General features: G+C 41.6%; 1 long non-coding RNA gene across 1 annotated transcript; it reads right to left on the bottom strand.

The window, feature by feature from the left end:
* Window positions 1-5,919: 5,919 nt before the first annotated feature.
* Window positions 5,920-27,105, bottom strand: LOC310914264. The gene is made up of 4 exons (XR_014590997.1): window positions 27,001-27,105; window positions 26,105-26,177; window positions 7,191-7,257; window positions 5,920-6,067 (listed from the first exon to the last, which is right to left on the bottom strand). It is a non-coding gene; the product is annotated as an uncharacterized lncRNA (long non-coding RNA).
* Between the last annotated feature and the right edge of the window lie 628 nt (window positions 27,106-27,733).

The following is a 27,733-nucleotide window of genomic DNA, read 5'->3' as shown; positions in this document are numbered from 1 at the left end:
AATCTGTCATCCGGGAAGCCACCACATGCCTCAGCATCCCCTCCCCACTGCCTCGCCAGGACTTTGAAACAGCAAATTCTAGTTATGAACAGCTTTTGGAACTCGTGTTCTTGTCAGCAGATGAGGAATTAATCAGCAGCATTTCCTGATTTAAATAATGAATGAAGCACCTAGCAAGTTGTCACAGAGAGCTCACCAACAAAAAAGTGGCAGAGCTCATTTAATAAATTATTCACTCTGAATTCTTTTGCTAAATCTAATATACAGTCCCTATACATAGAGGAGGAGAGGGGGAACATTAACAGGTTTTAGACGTATTTTAGAAATGTTCATGTCAATTGTATATAATTTTCAAGGTTAATGGCTTTTTGATACAAAATAATGGAACTCCCATTTATTGTACATATCCTAGTTGCAAAACCTGTTTCATTTGCATAATCATAAATTGCAGTCAAGCAATCCTCAGCATGTGGTTATTCATTTGATGAAAATGTAAATTTCAATTTTATTTTTGTTCAATTGCACACACACTGCATTTACTGAATATGAGAAAAAGCATTTTAATTTAACCAATGAATTCAGCTCATTACAACTTCTTAAGAACATTGAGTAGCCCAGAATTTTTTGACAAGATGCATTTTTAAGCAATGATTTACTATTAACTAATATTCTTATTTTATGTTTTAACACCTATAAAGAGTTACTGTGTTTATTTTTATGCAAATAAATTCCTTTTAGGATGTGAAATTGCTCTGCTATTTTACATACAAAAATAGTATAATAACATCAAAAAGAAAGGACTCAATTAAAAAAATAAAGGCAGATATTTAAAACTAACATTGAGTGAAATCCATGGGAAAAAATAGTTTGTTGTGCTTGGGACCTAAAAGAGTCTCTGATATAAAAATGAATACTCAGATCAGCTGATCTGCTTACACAACTGAGAATTTTGGCCTGGCTCTGTTGGAAGAGTAGCTTAAAAAGAGTCCCTAAAAGCTAAAAAGAGTAGCTAAAAAAGCTGAAATCTTTTCTACTTGCAAAGTGAATATATTACAGAGGCATCCCTGAGAGCAGCAGTCCAACTCCCAGGGAGAGGCCTTGCATACAAACCTGCTTCCAGGGCTTCAAACCCCTCTTTAAAGTCAAGAAGCTTTGCTGAGGCTGGAAACGTGCTGGGAATTAACCTTGTGTGCTGTCCTTCAGTGAGGATGCCATCCCCACAGTGATCCTGGGCTGCTCCTGCCATGGATCCATGAAATCTCATTCCCAGGTAATGCCATGAATCCATGAAATCTCATTCCCAGCTAATGAGAGCTCACTCAGAGGTAGAGCCAGGATTTCCCAGCTACAGGTAGGGACTGCCATCCTCAAAGGGCCCCTTGGGTTGACTGAAATTAATTTGCTCTGACATTATAAGTACTCCTTCTAATTAAGCCGAGTTCATTATCTTTATGGAAGAGAAGTAAAGCTTAGAAAGATGAACAAGCCCAAACATTTTGAGATCATATAAGTAAAAATTTCTACTGACACAACTTTAGATTTAATTAAAAATGTGTCTGATAATCAGTAATGGGCCTTATTTTAATAAATAATTTCTATTGCATATCTTATAAAGATTAACCTGGATTCCCTTTCTCATCAGACGTATCATAAGTATAAGTAATTAAACTTTACGAATTGATAAAATCTAGCATTAGAATTCCATGCTTGCTTTTCTTCCTCCAGCCATTCCCGCTCCCCTCCAACAAACAAATGTTTTCCTCTGCCCTATTTAGCTGCAGTCATTCCTTCTCCTGGCTTTAAGATATATTATCGCCTTGAATAACACCATCACAGTCACAGATGGGTGGGCATACTCCTCCTGTCCACCCAGAAATCCTGACTGGATGGAAAAAGATAATTTGGGACACTTGTTCATAATGTTTTGATGTTCTACACCTCAGCCGGGTGAATAACTGGAACATCTGTAATTACCAGGAACATTTTCTGTCCTCTCACAGATCCCTTGATGGGGATAAAGGTTGGTGCAGAAAACCTGATCTAGTCCTCACACACAGCCCATGCCCAGAGCTTTCTGGGATCTGCTGGCTGCTGCCTCTGGGACCCACAGGTGTGTCCAGCACACCAGAGCAATGTGAGATTTCCTCTGTGTGCTTTGCAAAGCAAAGGTCACCCCAAAGCTACAACCCCACAGCTTTGGTGGTGTCTGCTCTGATAACAGCTGGCAGGAGGGAGCCAGGGCTTTGGGATCATAGCGTGGGTGACCATCCAGCACTCATAACAATGCGGGCATGCGCTCATAACAAGGCCCTGTGTCCCTGCCAACCCCTGGGAAAGCTGTTTTGGACACAGGAAAAACATTCAAAACAGGGAAATATGGACCTTGTTATGCCTCTACTCCAAAGCTGAAGAGACACACACATAAAACCTGGTGGCAGACTGTGGTTTCCTTTGGGCAACTGTCCTGGGTTGCAGTGTAGGCTGTACACAAAGTATTTATTCTATCACCATCTTCATGAACTGTTGAAACCAGGTGGGCTAGTGTTTTCCCAAGCCCCCTGCCTTTTCTGCTAATGGCCCATTAACGCCTTTGGGGTGTCTTCTGCTAATGACTTTTGGGGTGTCTTCTGCTAATGACCCATGAATCACAGGTAACTCCCTCTAGGGGTTATCTCTGTTAATGGGCCATCAAGGACCCATTTCACACTTCTCATGCTATTGTGAGATGCTCTGCCCAGGGGGAGGAGCCAAGCATTCTCACCTGGATAAAAGCTGGTATGTGGGACAGTGCAAGCAGCACTTACCCACTGGATTCCCAGAGGACCAGAGCTCCCAGACCTTTCTACAGGATCACTGCTTCAGGAAGAGCACTTCACTTGGACTGCTTCCACCATCCTGCTCAGGTTGTATTCTGACCCTGTCAGTGATTCTTTGTGTTATTGTATTTATTTTATTTTGTTTTTACCTTTTTACCTTTCTTCTCATTAAATTATATCTCTGACTTGGAGCCTCTCACTGGTTTTGCTTTCAAACCACAACAGCAACTCATTGCTGAATTTCATTTCCCTGACAGATCTCATTAAATTCTGAGGTGTATTTCTGGCAACACACATGGATTTTGATGATTGCTGTACAACACAAATATTGATAGCGTGTATTTCCTTGGTAGAAAAAGTATTTTCTTTTTTTTCTCATAACTGGTAGTGCTAAGCAGAATGCAATGAACTTAGAAAATCAAAATCGTCACTGAATTTGTTTGAAGTATCTTTTTATATTTTAAGTATTTAACTACAGATTTCAAAATTTCAGCCTGCTGTGTAGTATTTTCCCATCACCTACTGTAAACTGGAAGAGGTTTAGGTATATACTGGGAAATATCTAGAAAGGGGGACCTGTCCTAGAACAGAGAGAGAGAGGAGCAGCTGGGACAGCTGGCATTTCTCTCGAATGCTCTGGCAAAGCAGCACTCCCAGCTCGTTTCCAGGGCCTGGTTGTGGGTTTTTCTGGGCATTTTCCATGCTGGGCTGAACCTCCCAGTGCCCTGCAGGGGTCCCCTCCATGCCAGTGCCTGGCCCCAAAGCCAGGGCACACTTTGGGACACAGCCTCCCTTCGGGACTACAGCCACACTTTGGCGAGGATTTAACAGCTCCAGACCAGTTGGCTGAAGCTCCTGGGGATCAGGTAAGCTGAGTGGCAGCTAAAAACAAAATTATATTCAATGTGCTTCCCACTGCATTGTCCTGAGGAGAGCTGGATTGCTGAATTTCACAGAAAACCATCCAGGGAAGCAAAAATAATAGTTCATAAAACTTACTAACCTAATCTCTTGGGAGCACAGCTTCATTTTGCAGATCACATTAAGAGCTCCAAGTTCAGCTCCTTATGTTTTAACTCTAAGCAACTCCTTGTTCAATTAAGACAACTCAATTAATTTGGTTTTTTCCCAGTTTCTTCTATGTATGAAAAGACTCTTATTACTCTGGGCAACATGGCACAACATAAAAATATGGATTAAAGAGAAAACGAGAACTACAGAAAAATAATGTGATATATTTGATATCAATGCCAAAACTGAAACAAACAATAATATTCTCTTGGTGTGTGAATTAGCAGCTTCAGCCCTCACTGGGGAATTGAACAACATAGGGGAGGAGTAATTCAAGCAGTGGCTCAATAACTTAATAGAGCAAGCATTGTTAATGCTTAAGTTTCCCCATCCCATAAAATAAACAGGGATGTCCAAGGCAGCAACGCCTCCCCCATGCCCCACAGGGAGGTGATGTGTGTCACAGGTTGGAGCCACCCCATTTGCCTGCATGGCACTTCTGCCACCAAATCTGGGTTTGGATGTACAGGATGATGACATACAGAAAAACCCCCAAAAGGCAGCCTCCTGACCATTAATTGCCAAATTCCTGACAAACCTGAGCACGAATTGCAGTGTGTGCAGCAATAGTGCAAACTGAGAGCTGCCTGATGGAACAAAATGTAATTTCTAAAGAGAATATAGAAGCAGCATTCTCATGTAAAACCACCATGAAGTGCTTCAGCATTTATGTACATAATACACCCACTGTGAATTTTCGTCTTTGTGCTTTCAAATAACCAGGGATTCCATTCAATTATGTACATAAATAATGGACAGCATTCCTTTTCCTTATATTCCATTATTGCTATTTCTTTGTTTATTTATAAATTATTTGCCACGTTCATTCTGGAAAGAGGATGTTGTCTTCTTTAGGAAGTTTAGAAACTAGGCAAAACAGAAATAGAAAACTGTGCCAGTTTTACTGGTTTGTGTCCAAATAGAAAAAAGAGGACCAGGGTAAAAAACTTGTTCCAAATTGAAAGGCAGAACCCCAGCTGGTACAAAAAGCACCTATGCCAACTGACCAGATCCAAGTGATGATATAGCCCTGGATTTTCACCCATCCTATCAAATGCTGTCAGCAAACTCATTTCATTGAATGAAAAAACCAACAACAAACAAAAAACAAACTGGCAACAAAACCAAACCAAAACAAGGAGACGTAAGTAGTAAATTATCAATGAAATAAAGTAGAATACTAAATCCCCTAATAAAGTAGAATACTAAATCCCCTATCATCTGTATATTTTTGTTTTGAGTGCGAAGTCAGTTCTGCCATTAACACAGTTCTGACTCATTCCCTGCAAAGCTCAGGAGGTGTTCCAGGCTGTGGAGCCCTTGGTAACTGGCCTGGACTGTCACAGATACAAATTTCACTGTTACTTTCTGCTACACTCAGGAATAAATTGAAAAGCTTGTTTAAAATAAGAGATTAAATTAGTAAAATGAGCCTGTTTTTTAAATGTGTTATAAATGAATCATCCGGATTGATAATCAAAAAGAAAATTTATTTCACATGACAGCGTTCTTGGAAAAGCCACAATAAAAAGGACAACTCCAATCCCAGGATTGGAGCTGGGTGAACCTCGGACTGGCCTCTATCACACCAGTCCCCCTCGTTCAGAAATCCTGCCACCAAAGGTGCAGTTTATATATAGTTTATTTTCCCTCAGGCAGGGTTTCTTTGTCCACTTCAGCTCAGATGGCATATTCATGTGTCTTCTTTTGGGACTTCTGTTCTCTGGGACGGCTTTCCATCCGGCGGGGGATTGATTAGATTTCCCGAGAAGCCGATATTGGGATGCACACCCCTGACGATTCTGGGCATGGGTATCTTGGATGCATATCTGGTATCAATCACCTAGGGGGAACACCATCATCAGCCGCAGCTCTTTTTCTGTTGTAGATTCGTGGTTCCTCCTCGGAGGCACCGTCCCCTTACAGTTGCAAATTAGCCTTCCCCAGCTAGGTAGCCACTTGTGAGTCCTCAATTCTATATTTTTTAATTTCCAAGCATGAATTATTTTATACAGACATTACACATAACAAGATGAAATAAGGAGTGTTCCACTGGTTGTTACTTGGAGGGGTTTTTATGCCCCAACACTACAGTGGTAGCACAATCATAATTCAGCTTTAGGTACAAGGCAAGCTGGACAATTATTCAATTGTGACCTCCAGGTTTTCAATTTTGGATTCTGCCTGTATTGAAACAGGAATAAAATTTTTATAAAATTTAAAGGAATGCACTTGTTAGGACACGGAGACAAACACATTCCCTACAGCAGCTCATATTTCTTGCTGTAACAGCACATAAAATACAGCCAACCTTTATCAGAAAATCTAAGATATTTGGAGAACCTGGGCCTCTTTAATATCCCATTAGCCTTCATCCCTGAAGGAGGATAATACCCTGGATATGGTTATGTAGCCCAGAAACTTTAAAAAAAAAAAAAAAAAAAAAAAAAAAAAAAAAAAAAAAGTAATAGAAGACACAACAGGGAAAATAATTTTAATGAAGTTGTTTCACCTTTACCCTGATGCAAAAATGTGAGGGTCTTGAATAACCATCTGGATTTCCATCCTGTGAGTCAAATTATAATTATTTTGTGACCTGTGCACAGCTTCAGCATCTCATCAATTGCAACACTCTGGTGAATCACACACTTCAAACCTCCTCATCTCAACAGCAAAGCAGTTTCACCAGGCAGCACAGACAACAGAGGGTAAAAGGTAAATTCATGTTTGCGTTGGGCCTTCAGGAGGATCTCTCACAATCTGACTCAGTCCAAAATCTCCATGATTAAGGCACTTCAACTCAGTCAGCATTTTAACAATGGAACAGAAGTGGCACTTGTATTCCTTAGAGCCTTCCCCCAACAAAAGGATTCCAAGGCACCTCCCCCTCCCCATAAAACTCCACATTTGTTACTCATGTGTTATAAACGAAAGAACATTTTTAAGAGACTTGGACCTTCTCAGGACCAAGTATAAAAAGCAACAACCCTCATATTTGAGAAATGCAAAATCTAAAGGGTCGTATCCAAGGGGATCTGGGATTTCTCAGCTATTGGGAACAGTAACAATTCAAGACATTCTGAGTTAAACCAGAATCAGATATTAACAATCTCTGAGAATAAAAGGCCAAATCAATGCATTTATAACAGCTTTTTGTGCAGGCTCATCTCAGAGATCTGATTTCAGATTTATTGTGCCCCAAAACCAGAGGACAAGTAAAGCTTCCAGCCAAAGAAACAGGACTGTAAAGAACTTTACACAAGGATAATTTTTCAGGCATTAAAATAACTTTTTTCATAACACTTGCCACAGGCAGCAAAGTTAGAGATTTCCACAAGCAGGCTCCTGGCCCCAGCTTCCATTTCCTTGACTGGGGAGAGACAAGAACAGAGACTCACTGACTTTTGTAGGTATTTTTGTCTCTAAATTCTGAACCTGTGAAAGAGATCTGGCTCATGACGGAGACCCATTCTCTGCCTGCTCATACTTGGCCGTGACATGCACATTCTTATAGAAGTTGTGAGCAAAACTAAAATTACCTATTAAGCTACAGAACCTCCTGGGGTTTTGTAGACATTTGAAACTCTCTGAAATATTCCCTTGACTTCTGACTCTTAAATTGCATGGATGGATGGCAGTCCTTGGCTCAACATGAGGCAGCCTCCACTTGGCCTGCTGCTCTTGAGCCTCCAAAGACTGATGTGCAATACCAGCATGGACATGCACAGAACATAAATCTCTACAGGAAGCTCTGAAACTTCAACTATTCCTAATTTCATTTGAACCAGCCTATATTCAAACAAAGCTGCCCCTGTGAAGGACAGCCAGGAGTGCCTAAGTAACAATGAGAATTTGGATGTTGCTGGTGTGTTGTTAGAGAGAAGGAAAGACACAGAGCTGACTAAAGAAACCTTAAGTTTCTAATTAGAGAGGCTGTGAGGCCACTGCAAGAAAACAACCAAATGCAGGGTATGTAAAATAACACTGTGTTCTTCCAGCACTTTATATTCTCAATGGGCGTGATCCAATCCTTATTCAGAAAACATTTCACAGACTTCAGGCACGTTGCTATGCAGGGATCTGTGATCTGTTTCATTAATCCGGAAAAATTCTAACTAGGAACACAACACCCTTTGATAATCCCCAAGCACAGCAACAAAGAGGAATGTTTACTACTATCTAGTGAGCCATACATAATATAGCTCATCATCAAACTTCCTTCCTGCACAGCACTAACACAAATCTGCAGCATCCCTTGTACCTTCCACAAATATCAGAGTTCTAAGAATAAAAAGAACAGAGCCAAATTAGATGCTGTGCCACTAAAATAACTGTACCCAGCAAGGGTTACAAAGTGAGGCAACCAGAAAACTCATGTGTAATTTTACACTGAGAAATAACAATTTTGAGTCCAAGGAACTGCTCTTTGCCTGCTGCAAGAAGGTGGCCCTGGCTCCTCTCACAGGAGAACTACAGGAGGTGTAAAACAAACACCACTGTGTCTGCAGAGAGCAGTCTCAGTGCTCCCCTGGCACAAATCCAACCCTTTGTACACCCTCGGGGTACAAAGCACCGGTCTGAAACAGGGAATCCTTCCCGGGGCACACAGGTGAGGATTGTAATGGGTATGGTCTACTTCCCTAAAGAACTTTCATTATTTTAATGTAAAGACTGTTTTTTGCTCTACAGCATCGAGCAAAACATTTAAAGTACAGACTAATTATGACTAGCAGGCTGATTTAAATAAGAATTGGTTACAGTTAATTATAACAAAAATAGAATGTTGCATTTTGTATATTTAGCACTGCACCATTTCCCTTTGCAATTGTACCTTCAGAGTGCTTTAGCTGAACTATCTCTGAAATTTCTCTGATGTTAAATTGTTTTATACCATTCTCCCTCAGACTTCAGTGAATACAGTGTGAATACACATATTTTAGGAACTGAACAAACCTGTCTGACTGACTGCAGCAAACTCCTCCCTGTAGCGCAACCCTTTCCTTCCTCATTTTGTTCAGCTGCATAAAGGTAACTTCCCAATCTGCCTCGATTAAAAGGAAGGTACAAACAGACAGGACAGACAAAGGCAGGTGTGGAGCCAGAGCAGGGGAGGGGAGCTCCCAAAACAGCCCCCACTGCTGGTGTCCAGCATTGGCTGTGCCGTGAGCTTCGGGCACTGAGGAAACCAAACACAGGGATGGTTCCCTGAAAATCAGCAAACACAGGGAATTTGTAACCTGTGAGCTCTGCAAACACTGCAAGTACAGAGCCGAGACACCAGCCTGTCACACCAGTATCGTGACATCAATCAGCTCAGGGGAGTGGCAGGAAGAGGATGACCCAGGTTTGGTAGATGTAAGCAGCACACCTCAGCCGAGGCTCCTGCCTTTCACTGCTCGCAGCCCAAACAGCAAATTATGGAGGAAAAAGGGGGAAGAGAGTCTGGTGACATTTCTTTGAAGCTTGAATTGTGTTTAGGCAATCTGTGCTCACCTTTCTTGCATTTATATCTCATGAATGCTCTAAGAAACAAATCTGCCAATGAAATGTCTACAGAAAGTGCAAATTTTGATTAAATACTTAAGCACTTGCAAAAAAAAAAAAATCATAATTCAGAAACACCAGATATTAATGATGGAACTTAGAAGTTTTATGGTCCTGGAACACCAACCACACAACTTTATAAGTTCAATCAAAAAACCTAGTGCAATTCAATTTAGGTAAACCAAACACTTGTAATTGACTTCTTCTGCCTTTAATTTGCAGATGCAGATTAAGATTTGTTAGTTCACATGATTCAGAGAAAAATAAAAAGTATATATTGGTTGCTGACAATTTATAAGGAGAGAAAGTGCTGAAAGAGAATAACATAAAACAGTCATTTTGAATTACATATTTTCTCTAGAGCATCTCCTGGGAGGCATTTCTGGGTAGACAGAAAGTATGGTTTTGTTTAATAAAATGGAATGTGCTAGAATACAAACCCTGTAGTTAAAAGCCCTACCCTTCCCGCGATGTCGAGGTGGCTGGACACATCTCCTAACTCACAGGTTATAACCAGCACAAAGTACAGATTTTTAAAGTTATTTCTGGCTCTGGTATTTTTCAAACATTCACAATGCAAATATTTCTGCAGGAGCCAGTTCTGAATGATTAAATCAGGCATTTCCACTGCTGACAAGTACTGGGAAGATTCAATAAAACAGAATGACTCCAGGCTCACCCATCTCCTGTAATCACTGGGGAGAACAAAAACCCAATGTTTTTCCTATTAATGCTGAAAGACTTTCTTTCTTGAGTGAAAAATAAAGTATGTGTTATTTAAAAGGATGGGAGATATAAATATATATATATATATGTGTGTATGTATGTATGTATCTGTGCAAGAAATATATATTGCTGTTCATTAACTGTCCACTAGAAGTGTTTGTTTCCTGATCCCTTAAAGACCACATCCATTAATGGTAAAGAACTGACAACTGTGACACACAAACTCAGCTCATGAGCCTCAGGGAAGGTCTGGAGTGAGCAAGGTAAGAGATGGGGACTGGAAAATGTGGATTTAATTCTACCCTGAGCTGCTGCAGGACCAAAGGGAAGTCACTTCCCTCCTGTGCCCCCTGCCCTGCCCTTTGGGATGGAAAACTGCAGGAGGAGAGTGACTGCTGGAAATTCATCTGAAGAATCCTCCAGGTTCCAGAACTGTAGGGACCACAGTCATATAAGAAACACAGGGGATGTGAACCCATTTCCACCACTGAAACAGAGCTCCAGCAGGGAAACACAGTGACACAGCACACCCTGGGAATTTCTGTGCCGGGCAGAAATGGAGTTTGGTCTCATATGCACATGGAGTGCTCAGCATCCATAACCTCCAGGACAAAGCCAGGAGGGGATCAGGAATTCCTTTCCCAGAGGGGCACACAGAGTGGAGTTTGTGAACTCCAAGAGAACAATTTCCAAGCTCATGCCTGTGAGAACTGCCTGGTGGCTGCTGAAGTTATCAGCAGGACTTCCTGAGTGCAGTGAAATACTCTGAGCTGCTTTCAGTGTGTATCCTGCTTAAGTGGCCAGAGAGAGTTTTATCAAAATGCTAAAACTTTCCAAGTTCTCCCATATAAGTGGGCTCCAGAGCTCTGCAGGGTTGGTTAATCCAGGCACTGTAACTGAATCCACTGCCACCTGTGCTCTCTAAAACATAGATTTTTGGCTGAAATGGAAAGCGTGCTCCATGCAATGCCACACTGCCCAGAGGGAGCTTTCTGCAAATCCCACACCAAAGCTGCTGTTACAAGTTCCTCCTGAGCAGAGACCAGGTTTTGGGAAATGTGATAAATTTTGGGTAAAAATTCGGGTATAAAATAATAACCTGATGTGTAATAGGGAATAAAGTTAATAAAATTGTGAAATCCAGTATAGGGCTAATCGTTTCCCCCCCAGCCTGCCAGTCTCAGTTGCAAAGACAGGATGAACATCATCAAGCTAGACAAAGACACTGGCCAACCTCAATAAGAATCACTTCCTTGCCAATGCAAGGAAGAAATTCCTTCGTGGCAACGATGCCAATCTCATCAACTCGCTGGCGATCTCATCAGTTCTCCGGCGCAACAAGCAAAATGAAATCAGCATAAGACTAACACATGAAATTGACATAAGAAAGAGTTTTTCCCGGAATGAGACAATGAGACCTGATGAGATCCAGGAAGGCCATCAAAAAGAAATTCGGACTATTTAGCCCATCCTGGACACCTGGACTGCCTAAGGGCAGAAAAACCCTATAAAATGCTGGACTGAAAGCTGCATCGGCGTGGATTTGGGAGTCTTGTACCCCGGTGCGGACCCCTGTCCACCCAGCGCGGCGCTGACCATTTCCTATTTTTGTGGCTTTCTCATTTTTCTTGTGCTCGATATTTTGTTATTAATAAATTGTCTTTTATTTATCCGATATTTGCCTTTGCATTTATAACAGGAAACATTACCGTTAAAAGGCTGCACATGTGCTTATGAATTGGGCATTTCCCCCCTTTTTCCTTTCTCGTTAATGACAATTACTTTAGTGAAGGCTGAATAGGGAAAAAAGGTGTCCCTTTTACTCATTGTGCCTCATCTGAAGCTTTAATTATAACTTCACAAATCCACAATTACTATGAGGTAGTGATGACTGTAAACCCAGAGGAGGAGTAGCAGAAGGTATCACTGGACTCAAATATTCTGTTATTCTGCAGTATCCTAAATATTTTGATTTAACAAGGATGGACAGGGAAAAGTACATGTGTCAAATAATCTGAATGTATCAAGTTTTCCATGAAATGCAAATGCCCTTAGAGGTGAAAGAGTTTTGATTAGGAGATGTAGAGCATTGCAAAGATGCTGAATATACAACATTTCTCAGACTAGACTCACGAACTACCCTGAAAACTATTTTATTGTTAGAAATTCTCAGAAACTCTGACAAACTGCACTGCAGGCATGGCACACTGTAAAGTCACAAACACTGTAATTAGCTGCTTTATAACCCAGTGTGACTACAGTCCTCAGCTGTGAGATAATGAAATAAAACATTCCTAATATTACTCTCACAAATATTAATACGAAAAGTGGATATATTAGCTTTCAAGAGAACAGAGAATTAGCCTGGCATGGAAGCACTGGGTGAAAAATGGAAAAATAATTTCTTTTTGGCAGCAATGAAAAGAGGTCACAGCATGAGAAGGTAAAACATACCTGAGGAATACAAATTATTGGGCACAATTTGATATGATCATGTCTTCCAACAGCAGAACATCCTTCTTTGCCCTTGTGCGCACAGCCCTGCCCCTCTGGAGCTGCTGAGGAGCCCCAGCCAGGCCAGGCACTGCCAACACAGCCTGGCCAGGCACTGCCCACACAGCCCAGCCAGGCAATGCCCACATAGCCCCAGCCGGGCACTGCCCTCACAGCCCCAGCCAGGCACTGCCCACACAGCCCAGCCAGGCACTGCCAACACAGCCTAGTCATATCCATAAGTCCTTCCTGTCCCATCTTTCTCAACAGAGGCCCAGGCCCAGGGGAGGGGGGGACCCTCCTGGGACTGAGACACCAGACAAGACCCAAAGCATGGCAAAGCAACATTCTCCAGTCTGCCCTGGACTCACTGATCCATTTTTTGATTCTGTGGCTCTCTCACACTTGCACGTGGACAATGGCAGCTGCCAAGCAAGAACTCTTTGCACCAGAGACGGGGCACAGAGTGGAGTTTCTGAACTCCAAGAGCAGTATTTCCTGCCTCACACAGTGAGAGCTGCCTGGTGGCTCCTGGAGTTACCAGCAGGACTTCCTGAGTGCAGGGAATTGCTTCTCTCCCCATGGAACAGGCAACTCCAGCCCCTGCAGTGTCTCAGCCCCGGGAGGACATGCTCCCACATCCCTGGTGCAGTCTCCCCCAACATTGCCCCATCCTCTGCAGCAGCACAGCAACCACCAGGATCTGCTCCAATGCCCCTGGCACATCCCTGAGCCCGGGGTGAGTGGGACTGACAGCTGCACACCAGGGAGGGCTGGAAATGAACAGGGAAGCAGAGACAAACTCTGCAAGCAGCTGATAAAACTGCAGGGGAACAAGAGGAATAAAACACTGCAGAAGAGTTGTCAGTTTCCCTCTCTTCTTCTGTGGTGGGATTAGCAGAAAAGGTTAGACTATACGTTATCCAAGAGTCACTCTAATGATGTATCACTCTGAGGTTTTCATAAAATTAATCTCTCAATAATAAGACATAATACAAGTTTCATGCATACTAGGTAATTAAAGAGCTTGATGAATAGATGAGAGAGTGAATGTTCTGGATCCTTAAACAAATCACAGCTTTAAATTTCATTAATTTTAAATTTACTCCAAGACCTAATTTAAAATTGGCAAAGCTTCTCTATTACTGAAACTAGAAATCATTAAATAAACCTGAATTGTATTATTTATTGTTGTGTCAGGCCAATAAAATACATCAATTTACAGTGTCAGGATGGCAAAAATATGACAGAACTCTACAATATTAAAAATAATTTGAAAAAATCACTGCAGTGCTTGGTTGAAAATTTAAACAAGAAAATCTATTCACAGATACTCTCTTGGCCTTTTCATTTGCTGTCCTGTGCCTTGGGCTACCACACAGAAAGTTTTGCAATAATTTAACCATCATCTGCTAGAGCTTTGAGAAAGGGGAAGGCAAAGAAGGAGAGCGCTGATTCTATTCAGTTCTTAGGCAAGACAAACTACACAGGATGTTTGCTAAAGTCAGCAGAGGATATCTGAATGTCTGCAGCACTCCAAAATACCATGGCCTGAGTAAAACGGACACCGCTTAAAGCATTTCTGCAAGATTCAATTTATAATCAGAGTAAGAACCATAAAATGCAAATAGGGAAAGCCACGAGAGCAAAACAGTGAGTCGTAACTGGGAAAACAGTGAGTTAAAATAACTCTTTTACTATGAAATCAGGAAAAAACCCCACAAGTGACTGCAAAGTAATCCAAGAACAGAGTGTGGCAATGACCTGTGTGGGGCAGACCTCGTGGGCTGGGACCTTGGGTGTTGATGTCACAGCCCGAGATGTGCCCTCCGGCTCCCCTGGGCACCATCCCCGTCCTTGTTCCAGCTCTGCCACCAGCAGTGGCTCGCTAATCCAACAGGGAACTCTTCTTTTGCCAAATTCTCCTCCTGGGGCACCCGGAGCATCAGGATGGCAGTGACTGCTGTTCTGCCCTGCTGCCCTGCCTGTCCTGCACACATGGACATAACCCCACAGACACAACCTCAGGGGCATGGGGCAGTTCTTCCTCTCTCTGGGGACACATTGCACAATTCAGATCCACCTCCAAAGCAATTTAGTGCACTCCTGTTTATTTGAAATAAAGGAGTGATTAAACTCTGCCCTGGTCCTTCTTGCAATTCAAGTTAAATAATGTTTGTTTGGTCTGCTCCTTTTGGGATTGGTTGCTGATGTTTCTCCCACAGATGCCTGAAGAGGAGCACTCCACAGACGTGTGCATTCATAGAGGAGTGGCACAGGATAAACTGCCCCTGTGTGGGCAATGCCTTTCCAGGTTCTGTGCCCTTCATTTTAGGTCTATTTCCTTTATTTGTTTTATTATTCTCAGATAGTAACTTTCCATATTTTTGCTTTTCTTCAGTACAACACCTACTAAAGGGAACAATTTTCTCAGCCTTTTCCTTATTCTCTTATGTAAACCCATATAAAAAGATTATCTCCAAGTGTTGACATAACTCTCACCCTCATCTCAATGCAGCAGATGAAGGGAGAAAAGCAAAGAGCTTAGAGAAGTGGCCCCTGCTGGCAAATATCCAGCTTATAGACTTCCTATTGTTTTGCTAACAATTAGAAGCTTGAATTATCAGTTTGCTAGAACTGCATTTAAAGAAGCCCTTCTGAGTTTCATCACTGGTAGTTTCTTTTATTTGATAACAATTCTCACTCCAATTTAGCAATTTCCCTAAACTGGAGGACCAGTGGAGCAAGGAAAGTTTAGTGCTTTAGTGAACTCCAGTCTGAATGCAGCTCCCAACCCAGCAGCTCCCAGGCTTGAAGGGGTCTTGACCAGAGCACTTTTATGTCCTAGAACTGGAATAAAGCAGATTGACTCCGTAATGTTATTAATAATTCCAAACAAACATTTGGATAGCCAAAAGGATCAAGAGACACTGAAAAGCCACTGATAAACAAACACAGTGAGAATCTGTGATGCTCATGAGATGCATAAGTGGCTTCTTGCTGAAACAGGAGAAGCTGTGGGTCATCTAAAAGTACTTGGAAAAGAAATGTGGGAGTTGTGACAATAACAAGAAAAAGATGAGCAAAGATGGATTGAAATATATGTTCTGTGGATCTTCAATTTAAATGTTGAAATCAGAATTCTTTTCTGATTTGCATACCTGTGTTGTGGTTTGAAAGCAAAATGAATGAGAGGCTCCAAGTCAGAGATATAATTTAATAAGAAGAAAGGTAAAAAGGTAAAAGTAAAATAAAATAAATACAATAACACAAAGGATCACTGACAGAGTCAGAATACAACCTGAGCAGGATGGTGGTAGCAGTCCAGATGAGGTGGTCTTCCTGAAGCAGTGATCCTGTAGAAAGGTCTGGTAGCTCTGCTCCTCTGGGAATCCAGTGGGTAAGTGCTGCTTGCCCTGTCCCAAATCCCAGCTTATATCCAGGTGAGAATGCTTGGCTCCTCCCCCTGGGCAGAGCATCTCACAATAGCATGAGAAGTGTGAAATGGGTCCTTGATGGCCCATTAACAGAGATAACCCCTGGAGGGAGTTAACTGTGAGTCATGGGCCATTAGCAGGAGACACCCCAAAAGTCATTAGCAGAAGACACCCCAAAGGCGTTAATGGGCCATTAGCAGAAAACACTCCAAAGGCCATTAGCAGAAGAGGCAGGGGGCTTGGGAAAACACTAGCCCACCTGGTTTCAACAGTTCATGAGGATGGTGATAGAATAAATACTTTGTGTACATCCTACACTGCAACCCAGGACAACCTGAAGCACTTTAATAGTGAATTTAAACAAGAGACCCTAAAGACCCCTGCTATCAGCATGCTAAAAATCCAGATACGAAATACAATTCTGCTTAGCAGCCATGCCCAAATCTGGATAAAGAAGAATCAGTGTGTGCTCCAATCTTTTTCCGTTGCCAATAAACAAGTGTTGTTTGGACCACTACTGTAGTGCCTCTCACATGTTCACACCTGGCACAAAATTACAGAGTGCGGGAAATCTGAGTCAGGGATACCGAAGAGTGACAGAAGGGAACATCCTTTACACCTATGATACCATGAAATGTTACTGCTGCTCCTATCACTTGTCATGTGCTGAAATAGATGGAGCCACTCACATGTGTTTTCACTGGGACTATTAAAAGGAATTAAATTCTGAAAACCCCACATTTTTAACTGGCTGAAACTGCATGTACAAAGTAGCACCAGGTCGAGACTGTATGCAGCCTATTGCTGGTTGTCTCCTACTAAATCCAGGCAACACCATGGTATTAATGGCAGATTGCAACAAGCAGCTGGGAAGATTTTATCTCCTTTTTGATGGAGGAGTACATCTTCTTGCCTTCCCTCAGCCCAGAGTCTCTATTACATCCTCACAGCTGTCCCTCAGTCCTGCAGAACCAGTCCTGCTGAAGATTGATTTTTATCCATCTGAGTTTGAGGAGAAAGGAAAGACCTTTGCTTTCCAATAATGAGACCTGTATCATGCATTTTACTTTCACAGACAGGCTTTTTAAAAAAGTTTTAGCTCTGGATTATCACTTAAATAGGCAAGCACCAATGCCGTGGTTTGAGCTCCTAGTCTAGGAGTTTCTAAGTTGCATTTAAAGAGTTATATTGATTTTAGAGGTCTCAGGCTGGCTGAGATGGCACCAGTCTTGCTATGTAATCAGTTGGCAGTTATAGACAAGAGAGGCACATAATATAGTTAATCTACTTTTTCAAGCACTGGTTAAATGGTTAGCCAGCATGCAGTATTCCATATGGATGCTTATTATTCTCCCAATAAATACTGTATTTCATTCTAGTTTGCTTGGTATGGACAGTTCACAGCATATTCTTTGTCACTTAATTTCCTGTGTACATTGTGAGCACTTCCAAAAGCTCAGCAGGGTGCATTAGAGAAACATACAGAAGGAACACAGAACATGAATCAAATTACTATATTAGATACTATTAGATGTTTTCAAGTTGGAACTTGTATGCACTGATTTTTACAGCTTTCTTTTTATCACTTCAGAAGAGATCAAAATAACTCATTAAGTCAATTCATCCTTTTTGCTGCGTTTGCTGATCGTGCAGGGAAATGCAGCCTGTGAGAGGGAATTGGAAAGGGGCTGTGCCCAGGCCTCCTCGGGAAGGAAGGGCAGGGAAGCCCTACTGTGGCTCCACTCTCCCTCCTCTCACCCCTGAGGACTGGGATCCCCAGTACTCCCCTAGGAATGGGATGTGGCTGCACCAATGTGCCACATCCCCCCCCCAGACACACCATTTCTTCTGGGAGACATCTGCCCCAGGGCTCCAAACCTGCCCCACAGCTCCAAATCTGCCCCACAGCTCCAAATCTGCCCCACAGCCCTAAACCTGTCCCACAGCTCCAAACCTGCCCCAGAGATCCAAATATCCCCTAGGACCCCAAACCTGTCCCTTCTCTCCCTCTTTGCTTCTTTCATCATCCTTTTGTGTTTTTGTGAGAAGAAGAGATTAGCAAGTGCATTTTGGGTGTTTTTTACAGGCAGACCAACATGAGCAAAGCACTTCCAGTTCCCCAGCCTCTCCTTCTATTTCTCAGCTAGAAAACAGGGACTGTGCTGGAGGAAATAGATCAAAAGTCCCTCCTACTCCACCAAAAGAACAAAACTGTATCTGAAAACTCCTCTGTTGGGAAAAATTATTTACTAGATTTTATATCTTTTGACAAATAAACTATGCCGTTTCAAAATTTACAATTAAATTAGGATTCAGCCAGTTATTCTCCATTCACAGCCTGTTTTAATTTCTTCCCTTCAGGGTGTCTTGAAAAGTTTTATATTCACTGAAACTATTCAATGCTCTTCTGCAACCAAATCTCAGCTTTCTATTTTGCATTTTTGTACCAATAGCTCTGCAAACACACCAAGAAATTCCCAAAATTAAGATGAAAAAAACTACTGTCAGTGCTTAGATGTGCACATAGAAAAGTGAGAAATTTTAAGTAAGTCTTAGAGTATTGCAAATACAAATTCCATGTAAATGGACTTTTGCCTGCACTGCTGTTTCCTAGGGTTCAACACCGCATTTGTCTACTGATTACAATGACTTAAGGCAGGAAGTGAACAAAATTTTCTGGTAATTGCAAAATGTTTTAGAGAAAATACTTGGGCTACATTTTATCTCCATGTCCAGCTGATTACATAACCAATCACAATTTATTAGACAACCTATAATGCTTGTTGGAAGCACGGGACAAAGAAAACTGTAGAAAAAAAATTTGAAGATTCTGCTTTAGAACAGAAAATATTAGAGAATTAGAGAAAAAAAAGACTTAGAAAAGAAGAGATAGCAGCAGCAGATCAGAAAGAGACACGCTGCATTTCAAAGGCACCGAAGGACAAGGTAAGGCTAAAGGGCTTAGTCTGAACACATGACTTGAAAATGCCCTGATTTTCAGGAGCAATAAATACCTATTGACATGTTCACATCCTGACATCACCTCCATGCTCCCAGCTGAAAGTCACCACTCTCACCAAGGAGAATAAAACAAAGGCTTTTAGGGATCTTACATTTTAGAATCTTGGCCTAAAACCCAGTGAAAGAGATGTATAATCAGTGTGTAACCTGTGGCTCGGGAGGTCAGAGGCTGCCTGCGTGACTCCTCATATTTCATGGCAGTGAATATTCTGCAGAGGATCTGGCAGGCACTCCTGCCTTGCTCTTGGAGGGAAGAGGCTTCTCCATGGCCTGGCCTTTATCTCCAGCTTTCCCTCCTGCCGTCCTCCTCAGCTCCTCTGTAGCAGGATTGTGGGGAGCCTTAGAAGGAATTGTTCTCATGCACTGACAGTGTTTGCATTGCCCTGGCTAGATGCACTCAGCAAAAGGTGCAAGGAGCAACGTTAGCAAGTAATTAATTATATCAATTATTTAAATCACAGGGAGGAATGTCTGCACACCAGCTGGAGTAGGAGAGTTTATCCAAAAACCATCACCGAGGAATCTGTAAGTTTGAAGTCAGTCACTGAAAGAATTGGCAATGAGTAATGTGAGCTGACAAGGAGAGTGCTTTCTGTCAACAAGTGATTTGCAAACAGGCTATAAATTTCATTAATTTGTTCATTATTTGTGATCCTTGAAGAATTGTGTTGTATGAATAAGTTTCAACTTACAATTAGGTGCTAAGAATGCCTTTTGTTTATTATGTGTTACTGAAGTGATGTGTCTGGCTTTCTAATCAGCCTGAATTTTGGAAGGTCAATTGCCCGAAATTCAGCTTTCCAGAATGTTGTTTTTGTGGGTTTTTTGCATTGACTGCAGAGTTATTTATAGAGACAAATGCTTATGAATGAGCCACTGAAAACATTTTTCTCAATAATGGATTTTTGTATTATAATTTCTCATTTTTAAAATGACTGTTTTCTGAAATTACTCAGTATGTAAAATGTCCTAGGTGATATTTCTTTGGGATTTATCACTTTCCAAAGCAGCAAGAACTTGCAGCTTTGAAGGAATAGACTCATTCTTCTCAAAAACTGTGAATCTTATTTATGTTTTTTCTACTTCTCCTTAAGATAGGAAACCATATTTCTTCTTTTAATAATAAAACATTGTAAAATCAAATTCTAGAAAATTATTTTAACAATTTTTATGGGTTTAGATCTATAATCTCAATAGGGAAGAACAAAAAAAAATTTCTGAATTCAGATCTGGTGCCTGACAAAGTATTTTACTGTTCATAATGCTGAGTTAAATTAGCCATAGTCACTGATGCCACAAAAAAACCCTTCAGTCCCAGTCTTTTTGCAGTCTTAAAGGACTGTGCTATTATCAGACAGATGTTTTTCTACCCTAAAAGATTGCAAGAGCCACATCCATCACACTGCAGTACAAGTTCATCCCAATAATCCCACAGTAGCTCCTTCTTCTACTGCTGTAGAGGCTTCACACTTTGCACCATCAGAAAATTCTCACTGAGTTTCCTCTCAGACTGCTTAAAACAAGAAAAAGTGCAAGGACTCTACTCTTCTCCACTCCAAAAGTTCTGAGTACTTCAGAGCACTCCTTCGTAGAAATAGTGCCAAAACCCACAAATAATTGTTGTATTATCAGCAAACATCTACAGCTCTAGGTGGGCTGGAAACTGGTACCACGATTCAAACAAAATTTAATAAAATTTCATCTAAAATAAGCTTAAAATAGAGGAGACCCTCTGCTATAGGAATGGCAGGTGAGGAAAGGCAAAGCAAGGTCTGGCATCTGCAGCCCTGTAGGACTCTGGTATTATTTACATGCTTTTTTGATGCAAGGAATCTTTTGACTTTATCAAACCCAGTCTTCTAAGTGGGCCAACTTCAAGCAGAATGAGAAGTCTTTGCTGCTCTGAGCTTTCTGCATTTCCTGTCAAGGGCAAACACAGGCTGAGCAAACTGCAAAGACCATCAGGGACCAGGGCTGGGTTCTGTTCTCTTGTTTCTGCAGTGGTTTCTCTGCATATCATTCACCAGTTCAGAGCTCCTTTTCTCTGTGTGCTGTCAGCAGCAGGAAGAACAAACAGCAAACAGCTTATAGTCAAAAAACCTCACCATGTGTGTAGATGAATGACCCTGCACAGGCAATCAGGGAATCTCCCTGACAGGTGCCTGCAGAGATGAAGAGTGAAGAACAGCTCTTTCAGAGCACACAGTTAAAAATTCTGCTCTCTCTGCATTTGAAACAAACTTCAGGATCTACCCCTCTGCCATTTTCTGTGACCTGTACCAACTCTCCCAATGCTGACGTCTGTATTTCACCGGGAAATTGGAGTTTCCCCACTGCAACCACCACCAGAGGCTGTCACACCATTTTGCACAGATGCAATTTGCAGATTCTCTCTTTACTTTTCACAAGTGGGGTGGAGGTGAGCCAGGACCTGCTGGTTTCCAGGCCGTGTACCACTTCAGCTGGGCCTTGTAGATGCCCTATAACCATGACCAAGAACTGTTCCTCATTGGCACAGTATTTTGAACGTGTGCTATTTTTTTTGCAGGTTCCTTGCCACATGATGGACAAACATTTCTCAGCTCAAAATCCTGAAGAGATCCTTCATTGCTGTATAACAAAGTCAGACATGAGAGCTCACTGCAATGATCATTATAACAAGGGTAAGGTGATTATTCCTTTTGCTTTCACACAGATATTTACAACAGCAAACCTTTCCACATCGATGTTTTACAAAGAAACAACAAAGTCCAGGTTGGATTTTGTGATACTCCTGAAGGGAATTACACACCCAGACTGTGCTGAAGTTGGCAGAGGCCCTTCCCCATGCTCACTGTAAATACCAGCTCTCTCAGCCATGTCTACATAGAGAGATGTCCACACATCTAGAGAAGAAAAATGGGAGAAGCAGTAAAAGGAGCCCCTCAGGAAAAGAAACCCAACCAGATCTTAGCAAACGCTGCAAAGGGACTGAGGTGTTTGTGGAAGGTGGAAGGCAAGTTGCAGCAGCATTAGATAAGGGCCCAACGGAGGGGAAGGCAAGGTTTGGGGATTTGCTTGTTTTTAGTTGTTGCATAAAAAATATGATAGCTTCAATTTCACTGAATTCTTTTTAAAATAAATCATATGGGTTACACACCCTGATTATCTACCAGAACATCTTGTAGCAGTCAGAAAGAAATGACCCCCTGGCGTTTGTCCAGCTGTAATGATCCCAGATTCCAAGAAATCCACTTGCAATATTTGAGAATGGAAGAGGAGGGGGAAAACCCCAACCCAACACAAACACCCAGGACAGACAAAAGCAACCAAGCTCTTATTTTTAAGCACAAATTATGAACTTTGAAAGGCTGCAATGATTCTTTTGGTCTGTTGTGCTATAAAAACCTGAGAGTTTTGCTCACAGTTTATGATGACACAGTCAAGCCATTGGATACTTATGTCTATTCAGTGCATAAAAAGTCTTCTTTAAACATATCCCAAAACAAATCTCTTAACAGAGCACTTCTAAAATAAACATTCTGTTGCTCTGAATGCAGAGATTTCATTTCCGTAATCTCATTGGCACATTATGGACATGGAGTTTATTATCCTCGACTTCAGTGCCCTCAGGGAATGCACCTTCCTCACTGTTCTTAATCTGTTCCAAAAGAAATACAATTGCACTTTTTGTAAAATACAGCATGATGTGACAGCACTGAATGAAACCATAATTCTGTTTACTAGATATATTTATGCTATGGAAACAAGAGGATTGTGATTTCTAGAGGGACTATGAGGATCACAAACCAGGCATTTAACAGGGCACTTTTACTACATTTTCTTTTATTAGTCTTTACCAAATCAAAGTTGCAGATAAGAAAACAAAATAATGTTTTTATGTCTTCTCTCAATACCAAATTTTATTATTAGATATTACACTATGAGACATGTTGATACACACTTGGCCAATATATATGGTGAGAGCTACAGAAAATATGCTGTTAACCTCTGAACAGTATTTCTAAAATGGCCCTGGATTTGGAGGGTTTTTTTAGTATACAGAGAATGTGAACAACCCAGTTTTGCCACTAAAGTAATGCTTACAACCTTTTCTTTTCTTTTTTTTTTTTTTTTTCTTTCTTTTTTTTTTTAAATTTTATTTTATTTATTTATTACTTTTGTTTCAAGAACACTGCTGTCTGATGCTCTGGGGCAGAAAAACTATATTGGGCTGAAAGCTCTGAAAGTGAGCAATATGGTTTTCCCCTGTTATATTTGACAAAATTAGGGGATTCTATCAGCTCTTGCTTAGATCTTGGATGAGTCCTGATGAGTGATAGGAGCACAGAGTGCTGGCAATCAAGTCCTGTAAGGCTCAGTGGAGTATGGAATGAAAGGAGATTGTCAGGAGAGTGAAGCCATGGCTGCAGCTCCAGCTGGAGGGGTGGATGGACTTCCATGGACTGGGTAACAAGGAGTTCATTCTTTTGGGAGACAGAGAGGAGCAGAGCTGAACCTGTGTCCCCTCTGAACGCCCACTTACACTGACTTATGTGTCCATTGAAATTCCAATCTTTTCCTGGCAACTGGCAGGTTTTGTTGAAGAATTTATTTGTTGTATAATGAAGATACATTTACTTCAACAACACTTTATGCTTTGATTTGCCTTTTTATTATTAACTTGTCAAAAGAAGAGATATGGCATTAATAAAATGACAAAATACCATGTTAGTTGTTGAAAAATAAATGGGATGTATAATACATCAGGTAATGGCGATTAATTATATGACTGGTGTACATAATGTCAGTTATTCAAGCGCTCACAATTATCCATACTTAAAAGTATTGGCAATCATATAAACAGGCTTAATGAATTATAATAACAATGTGTTCTAACAGCAAAAAAAAAAAGGTAAATAGCCAAACTGTGAACCTGTTTAACGGAATAGGCTTCTGGGAGGTAAATTATTCCAGAGTCAGATGGACTTTAGAGTTAAAGTGACATGTTTTTCTGCAAGTTTTCATAGTCCATTTGTAGCACAGTAACTGGAAATGTTTTAATTGACTATTAAAACTAGTCAATAGTTTCCATAGTCTGTACATTTTATTATTTCCAAGGTTCATCATCAAGGAGATGGGGTTAGAAGCAAACTGCTTATTTAAGTCAGGCATTGTTCCTTTCCAAATATGTATGCAAATTTATGCACCAGGGAGCAAATCTGGGTATCTAGTGCCAGGCTTTCAGTTTTGGCATCTCTGTCTTCACTGCTCCTCTTTGAAAAAGCCATGTATAAAATATTAAATTCTCTGAGAACATAATTTTAATTACTCTTGAAAGACTTATCCAGCTGTTAAATGATCCAGGGTTAACCAAAGGGCTACTGCTATAAAACCATTTAAACACACCATGGTGATTTTATCAAATTTCACAGCTGTTCCTGCAGCAAATGCAGCTCCTCAGAACACAAGATTTCTAGTTAATCCGCTAACAGTAATTTTGGAGAAAATTTGCATCAAAGGAAAAATTACTGCACAAGAACTGCCTGCCTGGATTGGACCCACAGCCAGTCCAGTCCAGAAACATGTCTCCAGGATGAGCCAGCACCAGATGTTCTCATGGAAAGAAATATAGAAATACATAATACACAAATGTAATTCAGCCCACAAAAGGTCACTCTGCTTAATCACTAAGACATGAAAACTTCCCTTTTCTCCAGTGTGATTTTATTAGTGTCACATCATGCACAAACCTTGTTATTTGTAGAGAAATAACCATACCTTGAACCCAGGTTTTTTGGCTCTGACAGTGATGGAATCCACTGTTTGACAGCACAGTTTAAGACATATCCTCCTTTATTCATTCAAGATTTTTCATATTTCCATTCTACTGCACTTTTATTGGGTGATAATTTCTCTGACTCCTTGACTATTTTACAGGCTTTTTTCTGTGTCCTGTTATTTTTCATCCTTGTAGAGGGAGCAGGCTCAGTCACCTCAGCTGCTCTCTGGGTGAGAGGCTGCTCCTAAGCCTCAGCTGGCTCTTGACACCCATAACTCCCAACTGAGGGGAGCCAGACACCCCTTCCTCAGCTAATCCCTGCCAAGGGAACAGTAAAGATGGGGCTGTTTATTTTCCTGTGGGATCCCCAGTGCAGCTAAAGACCTGTTTAGCTGCACCTCAGATGCTGTGTTTGGGCTGTGTTAGGGACTGAAGCAGGGAACAATATGGTTATTCTAGCCAGACCCTACAGAACTGGCTTGTGTCCTGCTCTGGGGTGGTCTGACCAAACTCATTGTGCACTTGGCTGAGGAAACCTTCAAGGCTAAAACAATGAGCCCAGGCCTGTATCCATGAGACATAACAATGATAGCAGTAGTAATCATCATTTTAGCTCTTCCAGTGCAGTGTTCTCACCTAAAGAAGGCAGTTGGGCTAAAGCTTCTAAGAGGTTTATTTCCCTAATACGTTGTCAGACCATGTGCCAGGAAGGAAGGACTCAGGATGGATCCTGCTGGTGAATTACCTTGGTCAGACAGAGGCAAAGCTTTTTCAGCTACTCCCACCTGTCTGGGGAAGGACCTGGATCCACAAATGCTGTGATAACTGTGTTGGGTTCATCCTCAGCTTTTGTCTTATCCCACAAAGGGCCCTGTTCACAATGTAGAAATGATCCCTCACAGGAAAGAAAACCAAGGTGCAGATAAATCTTGGGATTGCCAATCATTAACCTTCAACCCAATGCCAAATTCAGCTCCTCTTGGATGATTGATCTATTTATAATAAACAATAAACATCACTGTGCATGCATCTGTCAGCTCTCCAAGCGTGCAGAACCAGCAGGAATTGAACCTGGTTCATGGAGTGTCCATTCCCCAGCCCCATATCTCCCCAACTATAAAAAACTCCCCCACAGGACTCATCCCCTCACTGAGAGAGCAAACAAAGCATCAGACCATTATTAACCCTGTCCCCAGCTCCATAAACCCACAGAACACAGCAATAAATTCACACACCTTTGATACTTTTAAAGATTAGTTGTAACTCCGATCTCACTTCCAGCCCTATGAATGCTCATCCTCCATCTCTCTGGGAAAGCAATAGGATCCAACAATCACTGGGGCTCCAGGGAACATAGACCAAAGTCATTAATTTCAAGGTAATTCAAATGATTTGAAATAATTCTGCTTACAACTATATATGAAAGCTCTCTGAGTTACAAATGTCTCTGGAACACGACTTAGAGCATCAATTTTTCCTTTATATATGTGCTTCAGGAAGTCAGGCTGCACTTGGAGACATAAAAATCACAGATTTCTTTCTTTTTTCTTTTCATTTATGGTAGATATTAGGATTATCCTTCATATTATGGTTGTGAAGCTGAAAACAATTTGTATTCCAGCAGCTGGATGAGCCTCCTCACATAAACTCAATCTACAAAAGTCACCCAAACCATGAAAATTCCTGTAGCATGATCCTATATTAGGTAAAGGACAGCATCTCTTCCTCTCATTATCTTCCTAGATCATGATGGGCCATTAGAGAGTTCTCTTTGTTCTCACTTAGTCTCTTTTTGGCCACAAACAAATCCGAAGAGCAGCTCCAGCTGGCAAGCAGCCACATTTGTGTTAGGAATGACTTCCAAAAGAGGGAATCAGGCTGTGATTTTTTTCCCCTCTTTGTGCTCCTTGTGTTCTGCTGCTGCCCATGGCACAGCCAGATGCTCAGCACTGTTATTTATCAGCTTCCAGGCCAGCAGTGAGCCCCAGGCATGCAAGTGGCTGTGCAGACAGGGGCAGGGATGAAGCACCACCACCACAGAGCTGTTTGCCTTGACTGCCTCGGATCCCCCTCTCACCAAGGGACTTCTGACGAGCAAAGTAATCACTTGGGTGACTGTGATTCTCCTTACCTGGACTTCCCCCATGTTCTGCTGGATAAGCCTCTCCTGTCCAGACAAGCTGCTGTCTGTGTCCTGTGAACCTGAAAGGTCACGTCTGAACTCCTGAGTGGAGAGTGCAGTGGGCACGGTGTCAAAACCTTCTGTCAAATTACTCTGCAAACTGGATGTTTCAGAGTCCTGAGCTGTCAGCGTTTTATTCTGCTTGCTCCAAACTGTTGAATATTTCTTCTAGTCATGCATGATAATACCAAAAGCCATTGTGACAAAAAGTACATTTTGAACAAAGGCAAAACAACATAAATGGTTTTACTTTGCAGATGGCACTCAGAACTCAGCAGATGGCGAAAGAAATCCCACAGGATGTTCTTCTCTCCCTTCTCTCCCCCCACATATATACGAGAGCATGTGTGTGCACAAAACATCAGAGTATCCTGAGGAGATACTTCTGTGAAACCCTTTGGAGTCTCTTCCCTTTGAACAATATCTCATTGCCCATTTTTACAACAGGAAAGATCCAGCCAGGGCAGGGTGCCAGAGAGGGAATGGGGGAGCACCTGTCTATCCATGGGTTTGCTACTCACCTGTGATATGCCTTTGGACAGGCAAGTTTGTTCCTTTTTCTTCCTGTGCCATGTTCAGTCCTTTATTTTAATTCTAGATCCTCAGGGAGGAGATTCTTCCAGTCTCTGACTATTAAGCCTTGAAACAGCTTGTACCATGCTGGTGCTCCTCACTGCAGCTT

This window comes from Zosterops lateralis, assembly GCF_965231275.1.
Source record: "Zosterops lateralis genome assembly, chromosome: 12".
NCBI lineage: Eukaryota > Metazoa > Chordata > Aves > Passeriformes > Zosteropidae > Zosterops > Zosterops lateralis.
Note: the sequence above shows the minus strand (reverse complement) of the source record. Positions and strands in the feature narration are given on the sequence as shown.